The 16,987-nt window shown below is 43.3% G+C and overlaps 1 protein-coding gene across 4 annotated transcripts in view; it reads left to right on the top strand.

The window, feature by feature from the left end:
• Positions 1 to 16,987, top strand: part of OSBPL5 (oxysterol binding protein like 5) — a 179,553-nt gene that overhangs the window by 99,795 nt on the left and 62,771 nt on the right. Inside the window, exon 1 of one of the 4 annotated variants that reach the window (XM_050335372.1) lies at positions 2,958 to 3,048. The exons of the other annotated variants lie outside the window; for them this stretch is intronic. The gene's annotated coding sequence lies outside the window, so the exon portion shown is untranslated. Of the gene's footprint in view, positions 1 to 2,957; positions 3,049 to 16,987 lie in introns of those variants that run through there. 4 annotated transcript variants of the gene reach the window in all.

Below are 16,987 nucleotides of genomic sequence, written 5' to 3'. Positions count from 1 at the left end.
AAAGCTTCTTAGTCCATACTGTTTTCAGACACATCATGACAGATGTCTTGGAGGAATCTGATCTACACAAACACAGTCAAGTCTGCCCCAAGACCCCAATGCTCACAGCATGGGAAACGAGGAAGAGGAGTTGGAAACCGTATTTCAGTTATAAAACTATGACTCAATTGTTATCACAGAGACATGAGTCACACAACTGGAACACGGCAACTGAGAGCCACAAGCTTTTCAGAAGAGATAGGTGGGGGTGTTGCACTCTGTTAAAGAATGGATGGATTGTGAAGAGCTGCTGCTGAGAAACAGCCACAAACACGTTGAGCTTGTGGGTAAAGATCAAGGAGCAGACCAACAGAGGACACATTATGGTGTCTACTACAGGTGTCTGATGAGGGGGAACCCATTGAGAGGCCTCAGCTACAGGAAGCACCGCGCTCGCAAGCTCTCATCCTGGTGGGGGGTTTCAACCATCCAGATATCTGCTTGGAAACAATACAGGAGACTCCTAGAGTGCATCAAGGATAAATTCCAGGTCCAGGTGTTAGACAAACCAACCAAGGAAGAAGCTTTATTGGACCTAGTACTCACCAGTGCAGATGAGCTCATTACAGGAGTTAAAATAGGAGGCAACTTGGGCTGTAGCGACCATGCTCTGGTTGAGTTTGTGATTTCAAGGATCTCTTTGCCTGGCAAACAGCGAAGTCAGGACTGAACTTTAGAAGAGTGAACTTCCAGCTGTTTAAAGAATTAGTGGATGAGATCCCCTGGGAAACTGTCCTTAGCTGACCAGAGCTGGCAATTCTTTAAGGCCGTTTTTCGTAGAGCACGTGAGCTTTCCCTCCCAGTGTGTATGAAATCAAGTAAGGCAGGCCAGAATATGGCATGGCTGAGCAAGGACCTTCTCCTCAAACTGAGAGTAAGAAGAAAATGCACAGTCAGTGGAAGCAGGGTCAGGTGACCAGGGGAGAGTACAGGGATACAGTTTGAATGTTGCATTGCAATCAGGAAAGGTAAGGCACAGATGAAAGGGGACTTGGCAAGGGATGCGAAGAAGATGCAACAAGAAGGGATTCTTTAAAGCACATTGGTCAGAAGAGAAAGGCCAAAGAGAGTGTACACCCCTCCCCAATAAATGAGAAGAGAGAGCTGGTATCAACAGTTATGGGGACAGCTAAGGTACTCAGTGAGTTGTTCACCTCAGTCTGAAGTGGCAGTCAGGCTTCCCACATCTCTCACCTGAACCCAAGACAGAGGTAAAGCTGTTGGAGTGAGTCCAAAGGAGAGCCATGAAGATCAGAGGGCTGGAACCTCTGGTTGAAAGAGCTGGAGTTGTTCAGCCTGGAGAAGGAGTTGTTCAGCTCTGGGGAGACCTCATTGTGGCCTTGCAGTACTTAAAAGGTATTATAAAAAAGAGTATGAACAACTTTTCGCATGGGCAGATAGTGAAGGGACAAAGGAGAATGGTTTTAAACCAAAAGAGGAGAGATTTAGATTAGGTGTTAGAAAGAAACTCTTCACTGTGGGGGTCGTGAGGCACTGGGACAGGTTACCTGGAGAAACTGTGGGTGCTCCATCCCTAGAAGAGTTCAAGACCAGGCTGGATGGGGCTTTGAGCAACCTGATCTACTAGTGGAAGGTGTCTCTGCCCATGGCAGGGAGTTTCGAACAAAATGACTTTTAAGGTCCGTTCCAACCCAAGCCATTGTACGGTTCCAATTCTATGAAGTCACTGTAAAACTGTGTACAAAAAGATACAGACTGATACACTTGCAGTGGGTGACACCAGCAGATAAAGCTGTTATTTGTAAAACTCTTCCTTCAGTGTGAGAGCGTGAGGGGCAGGGAAGAGCACATGCTGCAGAGAACAGCAGCACCACAAATAGCCTTGGGAGCGAGCTTTGGCCGAGGTGTGTGTTCTGTGCTTATCTCTTAATTTAGCAATATCGGGAGAACCCACGGAGGAAAAAATGTGGATATTTTCCAGATGCAGAGTGATGCAGGAAGAAGCAGGGCTGTAATTATGCATGCTTGCCTACTGAAATATGTATACAATTGCTATGGGATACTGTAACTAGCAACATGTATTGGATTATTTTTAAAGCTAAAGCAGTAATACCGTGCTAATGTGCCTGAAGTCTGTTTCTGTGCTTGGCAAACCTGCCTCTGCATGGCAGGTTTAGGTTCTGTGCAGCTTAGGAAATGATGCTTTTACTGTGCTCAGCTGCATCAGCTGAGAAATCTTGGTCAAACTCGTTTGTATCTGAGCCTCGTGGAGAGTTCACTGAGTAATTTCCACCACCACCAGCCCACTGTTGCAAGGATGTACTTTATTCCTTTTGGTTTAATTACATAAAGAGTGAACTGCTTGTTTTGGGTTGGTTTCTTTCCCCTCCCCCCCTTTGATTGCACAGGGATTCTGTGTGCCAAGAAGACACTAAAAAGAAAGAGTGCAAAGAGATTATGCATGACGGGAATAGAGTCTGTCATAAAGTTGCAGATTATTTATTGCTGGCATGCTTTGAATAAGTGACAGCAACTGTGTAATTTTCTCAGTGCTGCCCAGCTGCTTTGATCAGCAGTGAAACTGTTAACAGTGCTGACAATTAATTATTCTCAATGGGCATTGCAGCTTGAACTTCCCCTGCCAAACAGTGGCAGATCACACCCGTCAGGGCTATTGTTTAAGGCTTTCTTTGGACATATCGCTGGGTTGAATCACGCTGTGATTCTTTTCAGGATTTTCTTCCACAGTCACCGTGGTTGGAGAGTTGCTCTGGTTCTCTGAGGGAGAGCTGGGATGGTAGACAGAGTGCTGGCAGCGTGTGGGAGGTGTGTTTGATTGCCATGTGCCCCTGGAGCAGAGGCTGTGCATGCGGGTGTCTTCTCTGGGTCTTGTGTCTGCAGCTTGGAGGAGTGTAGCATTCAGGAGGGAATCAGAAAGCCTCTGTGCATGTAGCAGGTGGTGAGGACCTGGGGAAGGGATGGTGGCTCTGAATGCAGGTGTCGAGGTGGAGAGGAGAGTGATTGCCTTCTGAGACAGCAGGCACTGCGGTGAGTGTCCTTTTCTTCTTCCTCGAGTCCCAGCCTTCCTACTTTCTTATAACTCTTTGAAACACTCCCTTTTGTGTAGGCTCTTTCTTTTTTTTGCCTTTCAATCTCTCCTTTTTTACCTGCCCTTCTCTTCTCCCCTCATCTCTTATTCCCCTCCTTTCTGTCTCCTTTCTTTGTTTCCACCCCTGTGCCTCTGAGGCTGGACGCAGTCTCATGCAATTGCAGTGGGTTCTTTGAATATTTGTAGCCTTATGCTTTGGGAACTGTTGACTGGCAGGAATTGTCTCTAATGGATTTAAAACTACCTGAACATCCTATTTGCATTTCTGCCTGTCTGCTCAAAAACACACCAGCATTCAGCTCCCTGGAGGCTTGAATTCTGATAGAAGCAGCTGTGGCAGTTGCATCTTGTGATTTGCTTCATCAGTTGACATTTTCAGGAATTTGGACTGATATAACAAGGTTGGCCATTTTACTGCCCTCTGCTGCTGAACAGCTTGGGTAACTTCTCACCTACTTAAAGGCTTTATTAATGAGAGCCCAGATAAATGTGTGCCTCCTCCCTATGTCATTGTTGTTGTTATTATTCTTATCCAGTGGTCTATATTGATTTGGTATATTTAGTCAGCTAAACCCCTGATCAGCCCAATTCTGCTCTGTGTCTAGATTGCATGTAGAATTAGGAGTTTTAGTAGTGTTTTGAAGATGAGGAGCAAATCCTCTGCAATATTAGGTCTTGCCTATGTAAACAAGTTGCACTACTTTTTAACTACTGTTCTGTAACATTGATATAACCCTCCCCTAGTGTGAATTCAGCTATGCCAGGATGGACATGCTTATACCAGTGTAGCTTGTTCCCTGTGGGAAAGAAGAACCAGCTATTCCAGTATAAAGCACTTTTATTTGGCTCTGATTTCATCCACGCTTTTGTTGTATCGGCAGAAATATACCACCAAATAATACTTGTAATTTAGCATGGGTGCACTGGTACAAAAATCATGTATAGAACAAGTCTTGGTCTGCAGACTGCCTCAATAACTCTGACAAGCAAGTGTTGAATATGCCGTGTATTTATAATCTTGTCTTTGTGACTGGAGGTACAGTGAAAAGACTTGGTGTTACTGTTGTTATGTATTCACAGTTAAACCAAGAACTGGTCAGTGTGTTGGCTATAAAGTCATGACTGTGAGTCATGTGAGTCATGGTTGTTAATTATTTTTCAATAAAGTATGCAAGGCTTTATTCAGTTTCAGGCTGCTTGCTGATCTTTGTTTTTGTTTGCAGCAAGTTGGCAGTGTAAGAGGGCCGTGGCAGAGATGCAAATTCCAGTAATGCTTACTTGGAAGTGCATTTGAGCTGGCAGGGAAATACAGAGGTGTTCTAGCAACGTCGCAAATCTGGGTCCTGAAAAGCCTCTTGCACCAGTGAAATGTGAGTGTCTGGTGAAACACTTATCTGTGGTCATCTACCTCAGTCATTGGCAGGGCAGGGCAGTCTGGAGATTAATGGGCAACAGGTACAGAGTGAAACTTTGAAAAATAACGATCAGATACTATAATCCCAAATATCATGGTTTGTTGATGGGGTTTTCCCAGTACTGCTGCTAATCTAGATGATCAGTATGTGTCTTGTAGCAAGAAATGTGTAGGGAAGACTCTTGGTGTTTGCAGGCAAAGGGGGAGCACATTTGGTAAGGGAAACACTTTATATTTAGAGAATTGGGGAAAGGCAGTGCCACCAACAGACTAGGGTCTTCTGGAGAACTGTCTTAATTGCATGTGACTGATGAGAGGTGTCTGGAAACGTGGGACCTAACTAAAACTTCAGGGTTCTCTTTTACCACAGAGAGTAAATAAATGAGTACGATCCTTTTCTTCTGCAAATAAGAGGTTATTTTAAGGCAGGTGATGGTGAGGTGAAGGAGTCTCTGAGGAGGAGAAGCTGGTGCCATTAGGGGACTGCAAAGCTTTACTGGAAGGAACATGCTTTGTTGTGCTGCTTGTTGGCACAATTACCTTGCCAGGTTGCTGAGGGAAATAAATTTTCTCAGAACCTAGTAGTTTCCTCCCATGAGGCAGTCTCACCTTTGTCTCATTTAATTCCCACCCTTGCTTACTGTGAGTGCCATTTCAATGCTGTGTTTCTCAACTTCATTACTTCCAGACTGAGCACTGCTTCGGAAACAGCTTTCCGAACTGCAAGTGGCTTGTTTTGCAGGGCAGGGTGGAAATCTTCTTTGATGTTTTTTTTCCTTGAGCTCACTGACTCCCCATGACCCCAGTGGTGGGATGGTGGCAGCGGTGAGTCCCATGAGAGAGCTAAGGACTCTTGCCTGCAGGGTGGGGCTGCAGCTGGGTGGTTCTGGGGCTGTCGGGGTGGCACAGGCAGGCAGCAGTTGGTAAAACTGGTGTGTGGTCATCAAAAGCAAGCAGCTAACCTTGGACAAATCTGCAGCTGAGCCATAACTCAGCCTGGTGTCCAGCTTGCCCTGGTCTTTGCTGGTTCTTTCTAGGAGGAAAGTGATCTGTGGTAGTCCTTTTGCTGGTTTAGATTACTTCTCTCCCTGAGCTGGCTCATGGGTTTTGTCTGTTCTGTTTGCATCGGGTGGGAGTTGTAGGTTGTCAGCAGCAGAACTTTCACCTTAAAGAGTCCAACAACACTGGCAGTCTTGGAAGGAGTGGCAGAGGCATCAGACAGGTCCTTGCCTGCAGTTCTTGGCAGCGTGGTTTGCAGTCAGGACAGTTTACGTGACAGACAGAGGCAGTGTCGGCTTGGCCCCACTCCCTGCAGAATCCTTTAGTGAGCAGTTTTGAAAAGCTCCTTTTTATTTGTCTCATCACCTCCACTTTTAACCAGATAGGCAACTGTTCATTATGAAACACACAATTGTCCTTACAAGCAGTCTCATCACTGGTGTCTGAGGTGATGCGTTGCGAGCAGCACAAGAGAGAAGTTGTTAATATCCGTGTTTATACATCTCTCTAAAGATGAAGAGATGACTGCAGTGGAAGATTAGTTTTGCTGGAAAAGACACTGAATGAGCTGACCTGATCAAGGGAAAGACAAAATGTTATGCTCTTTAGTTTCCTCTTCTTCACTCAGATATTACCTGCTGTGGTATGTTGCTGCTTAGCAAGAGCTGCCTGAGAGTGATAGAAACCCAATATGCTTTTTCAGGTAGGGACAATTATTTATTATGTGTTTGTACAGCTCCTAACACTTCTTGTTGCTGTGCCTTCTGATTGCTGATGGTTGAGCAATAGTATTTGTTACTGGCAGTTGATAGTAGAAGCCTGTGTTTATGCTTGTAGGGGAATTTGCTATGTGTGCGTAGCTATGGGATGTTAAAGATTTTGCACCTTTCAGAGGCACCACGAGGTCTGTACAGACCATCTAACCTTCTGCCATTTTAAGTGCTTCCTTACTTCATTTTGGAGATGTTTGTTTATTCTTTCCCTTGTTGTGCTCCCAGACTTTTCAGATCTTTTCCATCCAGGTTCCTGTGTTTATAAGTTGTTCTGTGTTTGGAGCTTGTAGGCAGCAACCACTTTGAAGCCTGCTTTTCTAATACAGACCAAATAATTGCCAGAAAGCACCATGGGCTCTCATTCCCCCCTACCCCTTCTTTACAGCATTGCAGGTCTCTCTTCGACCAGCTGGATGCTCAGCCCTGCACTCACTGCTTTCAATCAGCATCACCCTGCTAAGGAGGCCACAAAACTTCCCTGACGTACATAGCCTGAGGAGCTGAAGCAGCGCAGATATTTTCATTTGTTTTGGTTTGTTTCTATTGAAAAGTCATAGCGTGGCAACTCCAAGTCCTATTGTGTGGAACCCACCCTATCACTTTCTTCCTGGTGTGGAAAAGAAGAGCTGGTCAGCCTTGAGAGGGGCTGAAGCCCAGCCTCATAAAAACTGTCTGTCACCTTTTAGCCTTTCTCCTTGTCACTTCCTTTCCATAGTAGAGATAATGGGAGTGTTTCCTGCTAACTCCTGTCTCTCTGTGATAAATTGCTGTGGTCTTTATTGGAAAGCATTGTATAGCTGCCCTTAGCATTGTGATAAAGAAAATGCTGTGAATGGCTGCATTGTGTTTGGCTTCCTTTCAGTCAGGGCCAGTCTGGACACTGAGGACTTGATCTTCCTTCTGGACCAAGCCTCAGCTTGTGTTTGGGTGGGAGATGGGGATTTCTGTTTGTTTAAAGCCACGTTTATTCTTATGACATGTTGAAGGTCAGTGTGATCCATAAATCTATAGATGGGGGTCTGCAGGTGCCCCTTGTTCTCCATATCCTCCTTTGAGCTCTCCTCCCTCCCTTGTGGCGATGCTGGAGCTGGCATGGATATCCTTGCATGGGTGTTGTGCTGCGTGGTTGGTGCTTCCCTTACTCTCCAGGCAGGGGTGATTTTGACCCCTCCTTATATTTCCAGTTGCCTGTCCTTGTAGCAAGGAGGTCTTATAGCCGAGCAGTACTGTTTTGTTTCAGTTTGGTTTTTTTTTTTGCTTGGATCTTTCCATTCAGTCACAAAAGAAAGCTGGTGTCAATATAGGTTAGCTTTAAAGTGAGGAGAAGAGTTCTCTTCTTGAATTCCACAGCTTTCAGATTTCTTGTCTTTTGTCAAGAGCCGTACTGTTAGGTTTGCTGCCCACAAGACCAGGAGCCTGGATTCTCCAGGGCTGTAGCTTAGGGCTGGTAACTCACACAGTTTCAGTCTAGCTTATGCCCAGCACACTGCTCATGGTAGTGGGACAGTACGAGTAGCAGAGTAGTCACTGAAAAAATATGGGGATAATTTTAGTTGAACAGGTATATGGAGATCAGCAAAGACAAATAAGCTGTTCAATCTGTATGACATGGGTGTGCTCATTCACATCCAAATGTACCTAAAACTCTCTTGCTGAATCAAAGGAAAGCCACAGTGCAAAGAATTTGTCCTGTTTCCTTGTTTTCACTGTCACGGATAAACATGGGAGAGAAGGAAGGACTGAGGTAGGCACAGAAAGGTTTATGGCTTGAGAACTGAGGCTGAGAGGAGGTTTCATTATGTGTGCTGCAGCCTTTGCATGGTTTGAGTCCTTTGGGCTTATTTAACACAGCATAATCCCACCCTGAATGCTCTTTGTGGGTTTTCTAGTTTCCCTCCTCCCACAGAGTTTTTTAATTAAAAATCTAGGCCCAAAATAACTGCGGTACCATCTTTTAACTATTGTTGAAGAAAGAGCTGGATGCTCTTATCTCTTGAGAAACGGTGAGGTTTATGCAAAAGTAAACAGTATATGAATTTCCTGTAGAATTTTGGGGAGAGTGGCTGTATCAGAGGAAGTATAGGTGGATGCTAAATTTAAACCACTGTACCGCAGATCTCAGTATACTACAGAGCCCAGAAGTTTGACAAGCTAAACAGGGGCATGTAAGGATCTCTTCAAAAATAGATGCACTTCTTTAAAATTTATTTGGTCATGTTTATTCAACCCTCCTTATGAAGGCCCCTGAGATTTACAGATCCTGTCTGCATCTGATAGCAGAAACAAGAAAGTAGAGGAGTGGAAAAATCAGCATGATTGGAGCCCCATGGGATATGGTCATTTCTCCATCGCTTAACTGTTCTTCAAAAGCAGATGAGCCAGGTTGGTTAAAATTTGGTAGACTTGGGGTCAGAGCCGTTGGGTGGAAATACAGTTTGTGCTTACACAAGATTTCAAAGAAGAAATATACTTCTAATCTAAGATTCTTGGCATTTATGATTGTCCATTTCATTCTTTGTGAGCGTATGTTCGGGACAGTGAATGCTCATGGTATAATCTGGAACTGAATCTTTGTGACATTGGACAGGACTTGTTTTCTGTCTTGTAAGATGGTTTGTAAACATCCTTTCCTGCCATTACCTTTGCCTTACTGCTGTGTCATAGTTCCCTTTTGAGCCTGAGTCTGGAAATGGCTCAACAGGACTTGAGATAGAAATTGATTTTGGTTTACTTTGTTACAAAGGGGCAATATTTCACAAACAAGGGAATAATGTCAGGAGGACACTATCAAGCGTGAAAGCAGGTCTTAAAATTAGCTTGGTATTTCCTAGTAATTGTGTGGTGGGAGTGTAGCCCCAAGGCACAATCTCTTCTAGATTTAATTGTATAAAGCCAGAGGTGGATATCATAGAAAGCCATCAGTGAGGCTTGCAGTCGTCTGGGTTGTTTTTAAATGTCATTAAAGCTTGAAGTAGGATCCTTCCATTTAAAGGGAATATGATCTAATTACGTGATTTAGATAGCAGTATGAGGCTGTAATGATGCTCTTTAATATGTTCTTTTTTAAAGAAAAATATCAAGGCAAGAATTGACCTTGAAGATGTGTCCTGCTTGCAAATGATGTAACTACCTGCCTGTCCAAAGCAATGTATTCTTGTCACGGCTTTAAATCTCCTCTAGCTTTAGCTAAAGCAACTAAGTTAACGTCTTGTTTATGTTTTCATGTACCTGATACTGTATTTCTCTCAGTGCCCTGGGTTTATCTCAAATCCTGTCAGCCCCTGCAAAGAGCCATACTCTTTGGAGCTCTCCCGCAGGCAGTGGGGATTAGCAGATGTCGTGTGGGACTGGGCTCCCTCTTCCCAAGGTCTGTCATGGTGACTCCATCAGGGTGGCCCTTACCACGGCCTGGGGTCTCTCACCCCTAAGGTACCTCTAGAAAAGATGATCTATTAAAGAGCTGTGTTCTTAGGTAGTCAGCTCCAGTTTAAAAGGATTGTATGGGAGGTCATCAGGGGATATTACTAACAGTGCACAGGAAAACTTCAGGGCATGGGGGGATGTGGGATAGCCGTTCCCAAGCAACAAATACTGTGTGAATTATGGATAATTACTGGAAAGCTCGATGTGTCAAAGGTGGATGTGGTTTACCATTGTGTAATTCATTAATACTATTCATGGGACTCGGATACTTGCTCCCTGAAATGCCCAGGCTTGGAGACGTGGTGTGCACAGTGGGCCTCAGATGAAAACTGCCACTGGTAGATGAGCTATTGGTATTCATAACTGCAATAGAAAGGAAGCAGAGCACTTCAAATCTGCCTTTCAAATGGAGATTTTTTTGAATAATATGTCCAATATTTTCACCTTTGGACCCAATATTATTTTTATTGAAATTCATAACCGAGTACTTATTTCCTTAACTAGCACAAAACTTTTAACACTATCTTTTAGTGCCTAACCTCATACTTTGTCTCTGTGCCTGAACCTGACTCCCATGGAAGTCAAAGGGAGTGTTGCCTTTTGGCTTGGACTGCTGTGTGCTGCCCAGGGGCCGTGCCCACACTTTCAGCACAAGCAGCAGGGATTCAAGGGTCATCTGTATTGCCAGGCTTATATCTGCTTACCTGAACACTTGAACAAGCTTGAACAAGTAGCAGGCACCAGCATGGTTTTCAGAATGATCTGGCCATCTGGTGCTTGCTTGATTTCTCAGATACAATTTCTAGCCTGCCTTGCGTGTCTTCCCTGTAGCCCACGCTGCTAGCCCCACTCCAGCTACCTAGCTCAAAAGTAATCTGTGTATAGGTGCTGTGTGACTCAAAATAGACTTCTGCCTTAATTTTGATGTAACTATATCTCTGAGGCCACTTGAATCCACTGCCAAGAAGCAACTGTGACAGCCATGTGAATGCTTGTGTTGTCTATATGAAACTTGAAATTAAAGATGTATATAAATATTTTTAGATGAAATGAAATTTATAGGCAGAGATCTGGTTCCTGAGTTTTTTTCCAAGTGGGTCATTACTCAAATTTCTTGGCTAGTTTGTTACAAAAGCTGCATCAGAAGATGAGTTGTGATCTGGGATGGCACATTTCTTCTTATACATTGCACACGTTCTTGGATGTACGTGATGTCCTGGTGGGGAGTCTTCACTAATCTGAGTTTTGTCTTTGTTTTCCTGCTTAAAAAGAATGCTGATGAGAGAGATCAGTAACAAATAATGGTAAACTTTGAATAAAAATTCATTAAGAAGGATGAGGTGTTTGATGTAGGCCCAACAGGTGTGATTTACCTCTTCAGCTGAATATATTAGAACATGGGATTAAAGGGCTGAAGAGGATGCAAAGCAAGTACCTTGCCTTCTTGCATAGATAGATGATACAATAAAATACCTTTGCATGAGCTATCTTCAACAGAGGTGCCTTCAGAAATCAGGGCTTAAAGGAGAATACGCAAAGTATAATTTACTGAAAATAATATGAAGGACCAGGAAAGAAGATTTGCAGAAAAGGTGCTTGCTCCTGTTTTTCACTGGGTGCTGGGGACTTTCTTATCCTTCTGGTAATACAGGTTGGACCTTCAATTCTGCATGCACCTGCCATTACCAGAGAAATAATTAATGTTGATGTACTAGTTGTAATTACAGCAAGTGAGGTATGATCTATGCAGTTAGCAAGGGGAAAGACAGGAGAAGCTCCTCAGTGCTAGTGGGAAATTTAATATGCTTTGTTAAATTAATAGCCTTTGCATAGCAATCAATTTACAGTTTAAAGGGCAGAGGCGGTGGATGTAAAAATCATTAAGCATTCATTTCAGTGACCCACTCAATATTTTAGTTGGAAGGAATCACTAGCATAATGTTTACGGAGTAAATTGCAACGTTTTAAGACAAAAAACTCAACATGACAATTGTGTATGTAATGCTTATTGCAATACCCATTTCTAAGCCATAAGGTTGCAGTGATCCCTTTTCCAAACACGACATGGGCTGGTGTTTGCTCACAGATGTTTATCCAAACCAGAGATGATGCTGAAGAGAGGGTTTTCCTGCATGTCGAGCATAAATGTTTTGACCTTTGTGACCCTACCTTGAAATTTCTTTGTTCTGAGTTAGATAGGGTTCCCCAAAAGGAACAATCTGGGATATTTTTTTCTTATTGTAGGCATTCAGGGCCTGCTTTTGCCTGTAGTTGTTCTGTTTGTGGTCTTTGTACATAATGCTCATTGTAGAGAGAGATTAGTCATAAGATGATTATGCATCTAAGTGCTCCTGGTGTGCCTAAAGCTAGAAATGTTCTGGTGTATACAAAGGAAACATTAATCAAGACATCTTACAGAGAATTAAGGGAGGAAATAGTTTTGTCTCCTGATTACTACGTAAGTTTCACTGCCCCGTGCAGGAAAAGTCAGGGAGGGAGGCAGAAGGTGATAGAAAGAGGTTGTTCTCCTGTTCTCAGAGAAAGCAAGGCCAGATTGCTGTGGGTGGCAGTGGTAGGCAACTTCCACAAAAACAGCACAAGGGGGGCAGCTTTAGGGACTCTTCAGGGCATGTGAGCTTTGAGTTAGATTGTAGGGACAAAGCAGCCATACTCCTGAGCTTGCCAAAGCAGCTGAGAGAAATCCTTCCTGTTGCATGTGCTCTTAATAAAGCCGGTTCTTTGTTGCAGATGGGTGTCTTCAGCAACCCACAGTACTTGATTTTCCAGCCTGGACCGATCGTCAAGCTGAGTAGTATGGCATGAGGGTATGGCACTGCTTAAAATAGGAGCACTCCTGAAGTACCAGCATTTCAGTGTATTTGTCTGGAATGTGTAGAGGACTGGAAGAGTAGGACACCACGGAGCTGCTGGGACTGGTTTGGGATCCAGGAGAGCAGGACATGGTCTAGGAGGAACATATCAGGGACCACCATGGGTGAGGAAAGGTCCCCTTGCCAGTACCACAGAGTATAGCTGACCCTAAATAATTTTGGAGGATAGCTGACACCTACTCCATTGCTTCAGGTTCCCACTAACAGCACAACAGCCCAAAATACTGTGTCAGCTGTAATATGTGTGTTTTACCATTTATCTAACAAACAAACATGAATTAGGTGGAGAAAAACATTGCCTGCACTGCCACCTTTCATTGTATCAGGTTTTATTTAACTGCTAGTGGGGGTTGGTCGTCCAATTATCTATATTATTAATAGGCATTTTTGGGAATAGCTTTCAGACACAGATTTCACAGACTTCCTGAATTGATTGTGGTTCTTCAGCTGCTGTAAATCACCAGCACATCACTGAACTAATAATTTACCCTCACTGAGGATCTGAGCTGCTGTTTTTCCTTATGAATACTTCGAACTGTAATCACTAGAAATGTATCTGCTAACAATTTTCCTTCTCATTTCATTCATGAAACTTTTACCTCCTCAGGGTTAATTGAATCAGGAAATGTCAGTATCTTTAGATTTAATTTTCTCTACTGATGCAGGTTTTGGAGTGAATGACTTCTGTGAATACATAATATGGTTTCATTTAGTTTCTGGGAAATACTTAGTGACCAGAAAAAGAGACATTTTTTGAAATAAGATTTGAATAAATTAAGAGCCCCTCCTAACTAGGACAGCCTTCTTGACTATACAAACCCCCTAATTAACTATTTATAGAGAAGTACATATTTCCAATCTATTTTGAAGTGCTGGAAATGAGAGTAAGCAAACTAACCTACCCACCAGTTTGCAGAGGGTAGGGACAACATAATATCTGCACAGTGTTTAGCTGTGTGGTAATGATATATCAGGAACTTTGAAAGTTTAAAGAACAAACCAGGAAAATTCCATCCCTAGAAGCTTCAAGCCCAATGCTGAAAGCTGCCATTATCTTCCCAGCAAGTACCAAAAGCCCCAGAAGGCAGAGCAGCTGTGTGAAAGGCATCTCTGCACCAGCACTGATCATCTGTAAGTGTATTAGTTGTTGCCCTCACCCAAAATGGGTCCAGTGCCAGAGGAGGAGAGCGCTGACAGTTCCCATTTGCTTTAATGGCAGCCATGAGGTTTCCTGATAAAGAACTTTTATTCTTGCCCCATTCATCTTCGTTGGCTGCTCCTGAAGCTGCCTGGGAGTGAAAGTCCCATTGGGCTATCGCACCAGGTTAAGTTCACCGCTTTCATTTGTCCTGTGTTTCGTGGCGGTTTGACACAGACTTCTCATCTGCTGTGCTTTTTGTTTTTAAAAGGTAAAGCAGCCTCAAAGACAGGGTTAGTAAGAAATTTATTTCATGCTGCTGAGTTATTTATTCCTTTCTAAGCTCTTGTGAACAGCCCACATTTAATAGCCCATTACAGCTTAGTACTGTTAGCACAGAAGAGGCAATCCTGAGAAGTACTGTGGTTAGTGCCTCTGTCCTTACACTCTGTATTACCTTTCCTTCATTTTTGTGATCAAGACCACAGAGTAGAAGGCCAGATATGACCTGGGCTGCAAACTTCAGGGTGCTTTAATCTGTCAAGGCTAACAGCTGGGTGAATTTGTAAGAGCAAGAGTGAAGGCTCTTCATTACGAAGTTGGTTTCCTAAAAGAGTTTGTGAATTCTGCATCAGTTGGAATCTTCAATTTAAGACATGTTGTCTTTCTAGGACAGTTCTCCATCTTATCTGCTGGATTTGGAGGGAATGCAGGAGCAGTGGGTGAAATTGCTTGCCTTGTGTTACATAAGTGGTTTGTTGACAGAATGGCAATTTTTGGCCTTCTGGAGTTTTGGCCCAATTTTGATTTTTACCTTCTCTCTATTCCCTGAGCCCCCACAGAACTGGTTTCTGTGAAGCATCTGCCATATCCTGAAGCAACCTCCAAAATATTGATTTAGAAATAAATTTGGGTTTCAGAACAACAATGTTATCTTCAAATCAACTGTGAAAGATTTGAAGATCAAAATCACTCATGTCTAGAAGCCTATCTTCTATAGTTGCTTATTTCTTATCAGATACTTCATCACCACTGAACTTTTGTCAGTTTTCTAGATAATCACACCTTAATGTTATGAAAGTATATTTAGTACAAGCAGTATTCTTGAAACCCTTCACACCCTCCTATCTCACACAGGTGATTCTGGGCAGAGGCTGGATTATTTAGGTGCCTAACACTGAACACATCTCCCACCCTCCTGTTACATCCCTTTGGAAAATTGCCCCTGGCATGTACTGTTCATCATCCCCTACAGCTCTCACAAGCTTTATGTTAATTGAAGCCAGATTGGGCAGTCAGACCCTTATGGACAGATATAACAAGTAGCTCTCTGAGTAACTGAGTTAATGTGGCCTCAGTCTCTTGTGGATTTGTGGTTTATGTTGGATTCACTGATCTTTGGTAATAGCTGAATTCATAGTACTGCCCTCCTGTCAGAGGACAACTACAGTTTCCCTCCTTTCTTTAGCCATTGCTCTCTTAAGATGCAACTTTGAAGAAACTAATATTTTCAGGGTTTCCAATGCCTGTTGGAGTTCCTTGACTTTTGCAAATAGTACAAGAGGCGTTGGGAGGGAGGATAAAACAGGGTAGACACAGATGCAGACATACAGAGAGATGTCTTTTGGAAGCCAAACCGGATATTTCAGGTGTATTATAGAATCTTAGTAGTGTAAACTACATTTTGTCTCAACAAGGAAAAAAGTGTCTGATGTATTAAGAAAATGAAAATACAAAAGAAGGTCCATTTCTGTGATTTTGTGCTACATTTTTTACTGTATAATGAGGTGAAATCTTGTAGGCTGAGTCTGTCCATCTCAGCCTTTCTCTGAAAAAATATAATGGTAATCTAAGATGGTGCAGCCTCAGGGAATTAACTGCAAGCCAACAATTATTCTCTTTTACCCAAAATAAAGGCAAAGTAAGTTGAACTGTGAGCACATGGAACTATAAGCTCTGCTGCTGTTAGCTTCCAGTTGGAGGGAAGGCCACGCTAATGTGGATGGCATAAGAGCCTGTCTGGATGAGGGTCAGATGTTGGAAGGATCAGTGCCTGTAAGCTGGAGCAATGCAATGATAGATATCTTTGAAAAACAGGCCGGGAGATTGGTGGCACAGTGTGTGGCGTGGTTTGTGTGTTTGACTGATGGACAGACACATGACTGCTGCTGCTTCGCATGGAGCTTCAGTCACTGGGAGTCTTCTGCCAAAAGGCACTCAGTTGAGAGGAACTTGCCCAAATTGATCCAAGTGGTCAAAAAGAGATGAGCTGCTGCCACAAGTTTGTATTAAGATACGTAAGAGAAGAGAAAGCAAATTACAGACCTGAGGAAAATCTTTTTCCTCTGTTATTGTCCAGTGGCACTTCCCAGTTGAACAAGGCTTCCAGATTACTTGCCATCAAGCCCATGGTTTAAATAACTGTGGGAATGAGAGAGCATCAGTACAGGAATTCTGACAATTATCCTGTGGTTAAATAATGTGAAATAGTAAGTGAAGGAAATGTTAGAGTATTGGTCTCTCTGCATAGTAAATAATAAAGCAACAGGTGAAAGAAATTGTGTTCTGGTGTGTCTGACCCAGTACACAGCCTGCTCTTGCTCTGGAGGGATTTTGCCACTGACATCAGTGTGAGCTGGCTGGCAGTTCTCCACTGACACGGCTTGTGGTATTGCTGAGACAAAATGATGATGGACACAGCTTTTCTGTTACCCTGGCAGGGCGTAAGAGCTGATGGATGGATGTTTTATGTTTGCAACCTGTTAACCAGCCTGCTTTCCACAAGGTGGTCCTTGGCTTTCTGAACTCCTTCCTGCACAATCGGCACAGCCTCACCAGGTCATGTCTTTTTGGAGAAAGTATCCCACTCATCTGCTTTTGTTCTGAGCCACTTACCAGCAGTTCTAGAGGTAGAGCGCTGAGACTGCCTTTTTGGGAACACGGACAAAAAATAGCTCACTGTTACCATTCCAAACCCAGCTATTTAGACCTGGATTATTTTTAAATATTTTGCTTTCAGACACATGACTAGCTGTATTTTCCTCCTCTCTCTTTTCTTTTTTTAAAGCTAGCTTTAATTTTGCATCTTCTCCCCGCCCCTCTGTACACAGCCAAGAGTTTCTGAGTAAATAAATGTTTATTTACATCGGCAAATTAGGTGTTACCTGCTGCCTCAGAGATGCTGTTGGCCGCAATGGGAACCCGAGGACATTTTGAGCCTGGGTGTTTGTTTGCAGGGCG

Source organism: Myiozetetes cayanensis, unplaced genomic scaffold, assembly GCF_022539395.1.
Source record: "Myiozetetes cayanensis isolate MyiCay16 unplaced genomic scaffold, myiCay2020 scf6-25, whole genome shotgun sequence".
Lineage (NCBI taxonomy): Eukaryota > Metazoa > Chordata > Aves > Passeriformes > Tyrannidae > Myiozetetes > Myiozetetes cayanensis.
Note: the sequence above shows the minus strand (reverse complement) of the source record. Positions and strands in the feature narration are given on the sequence as shown.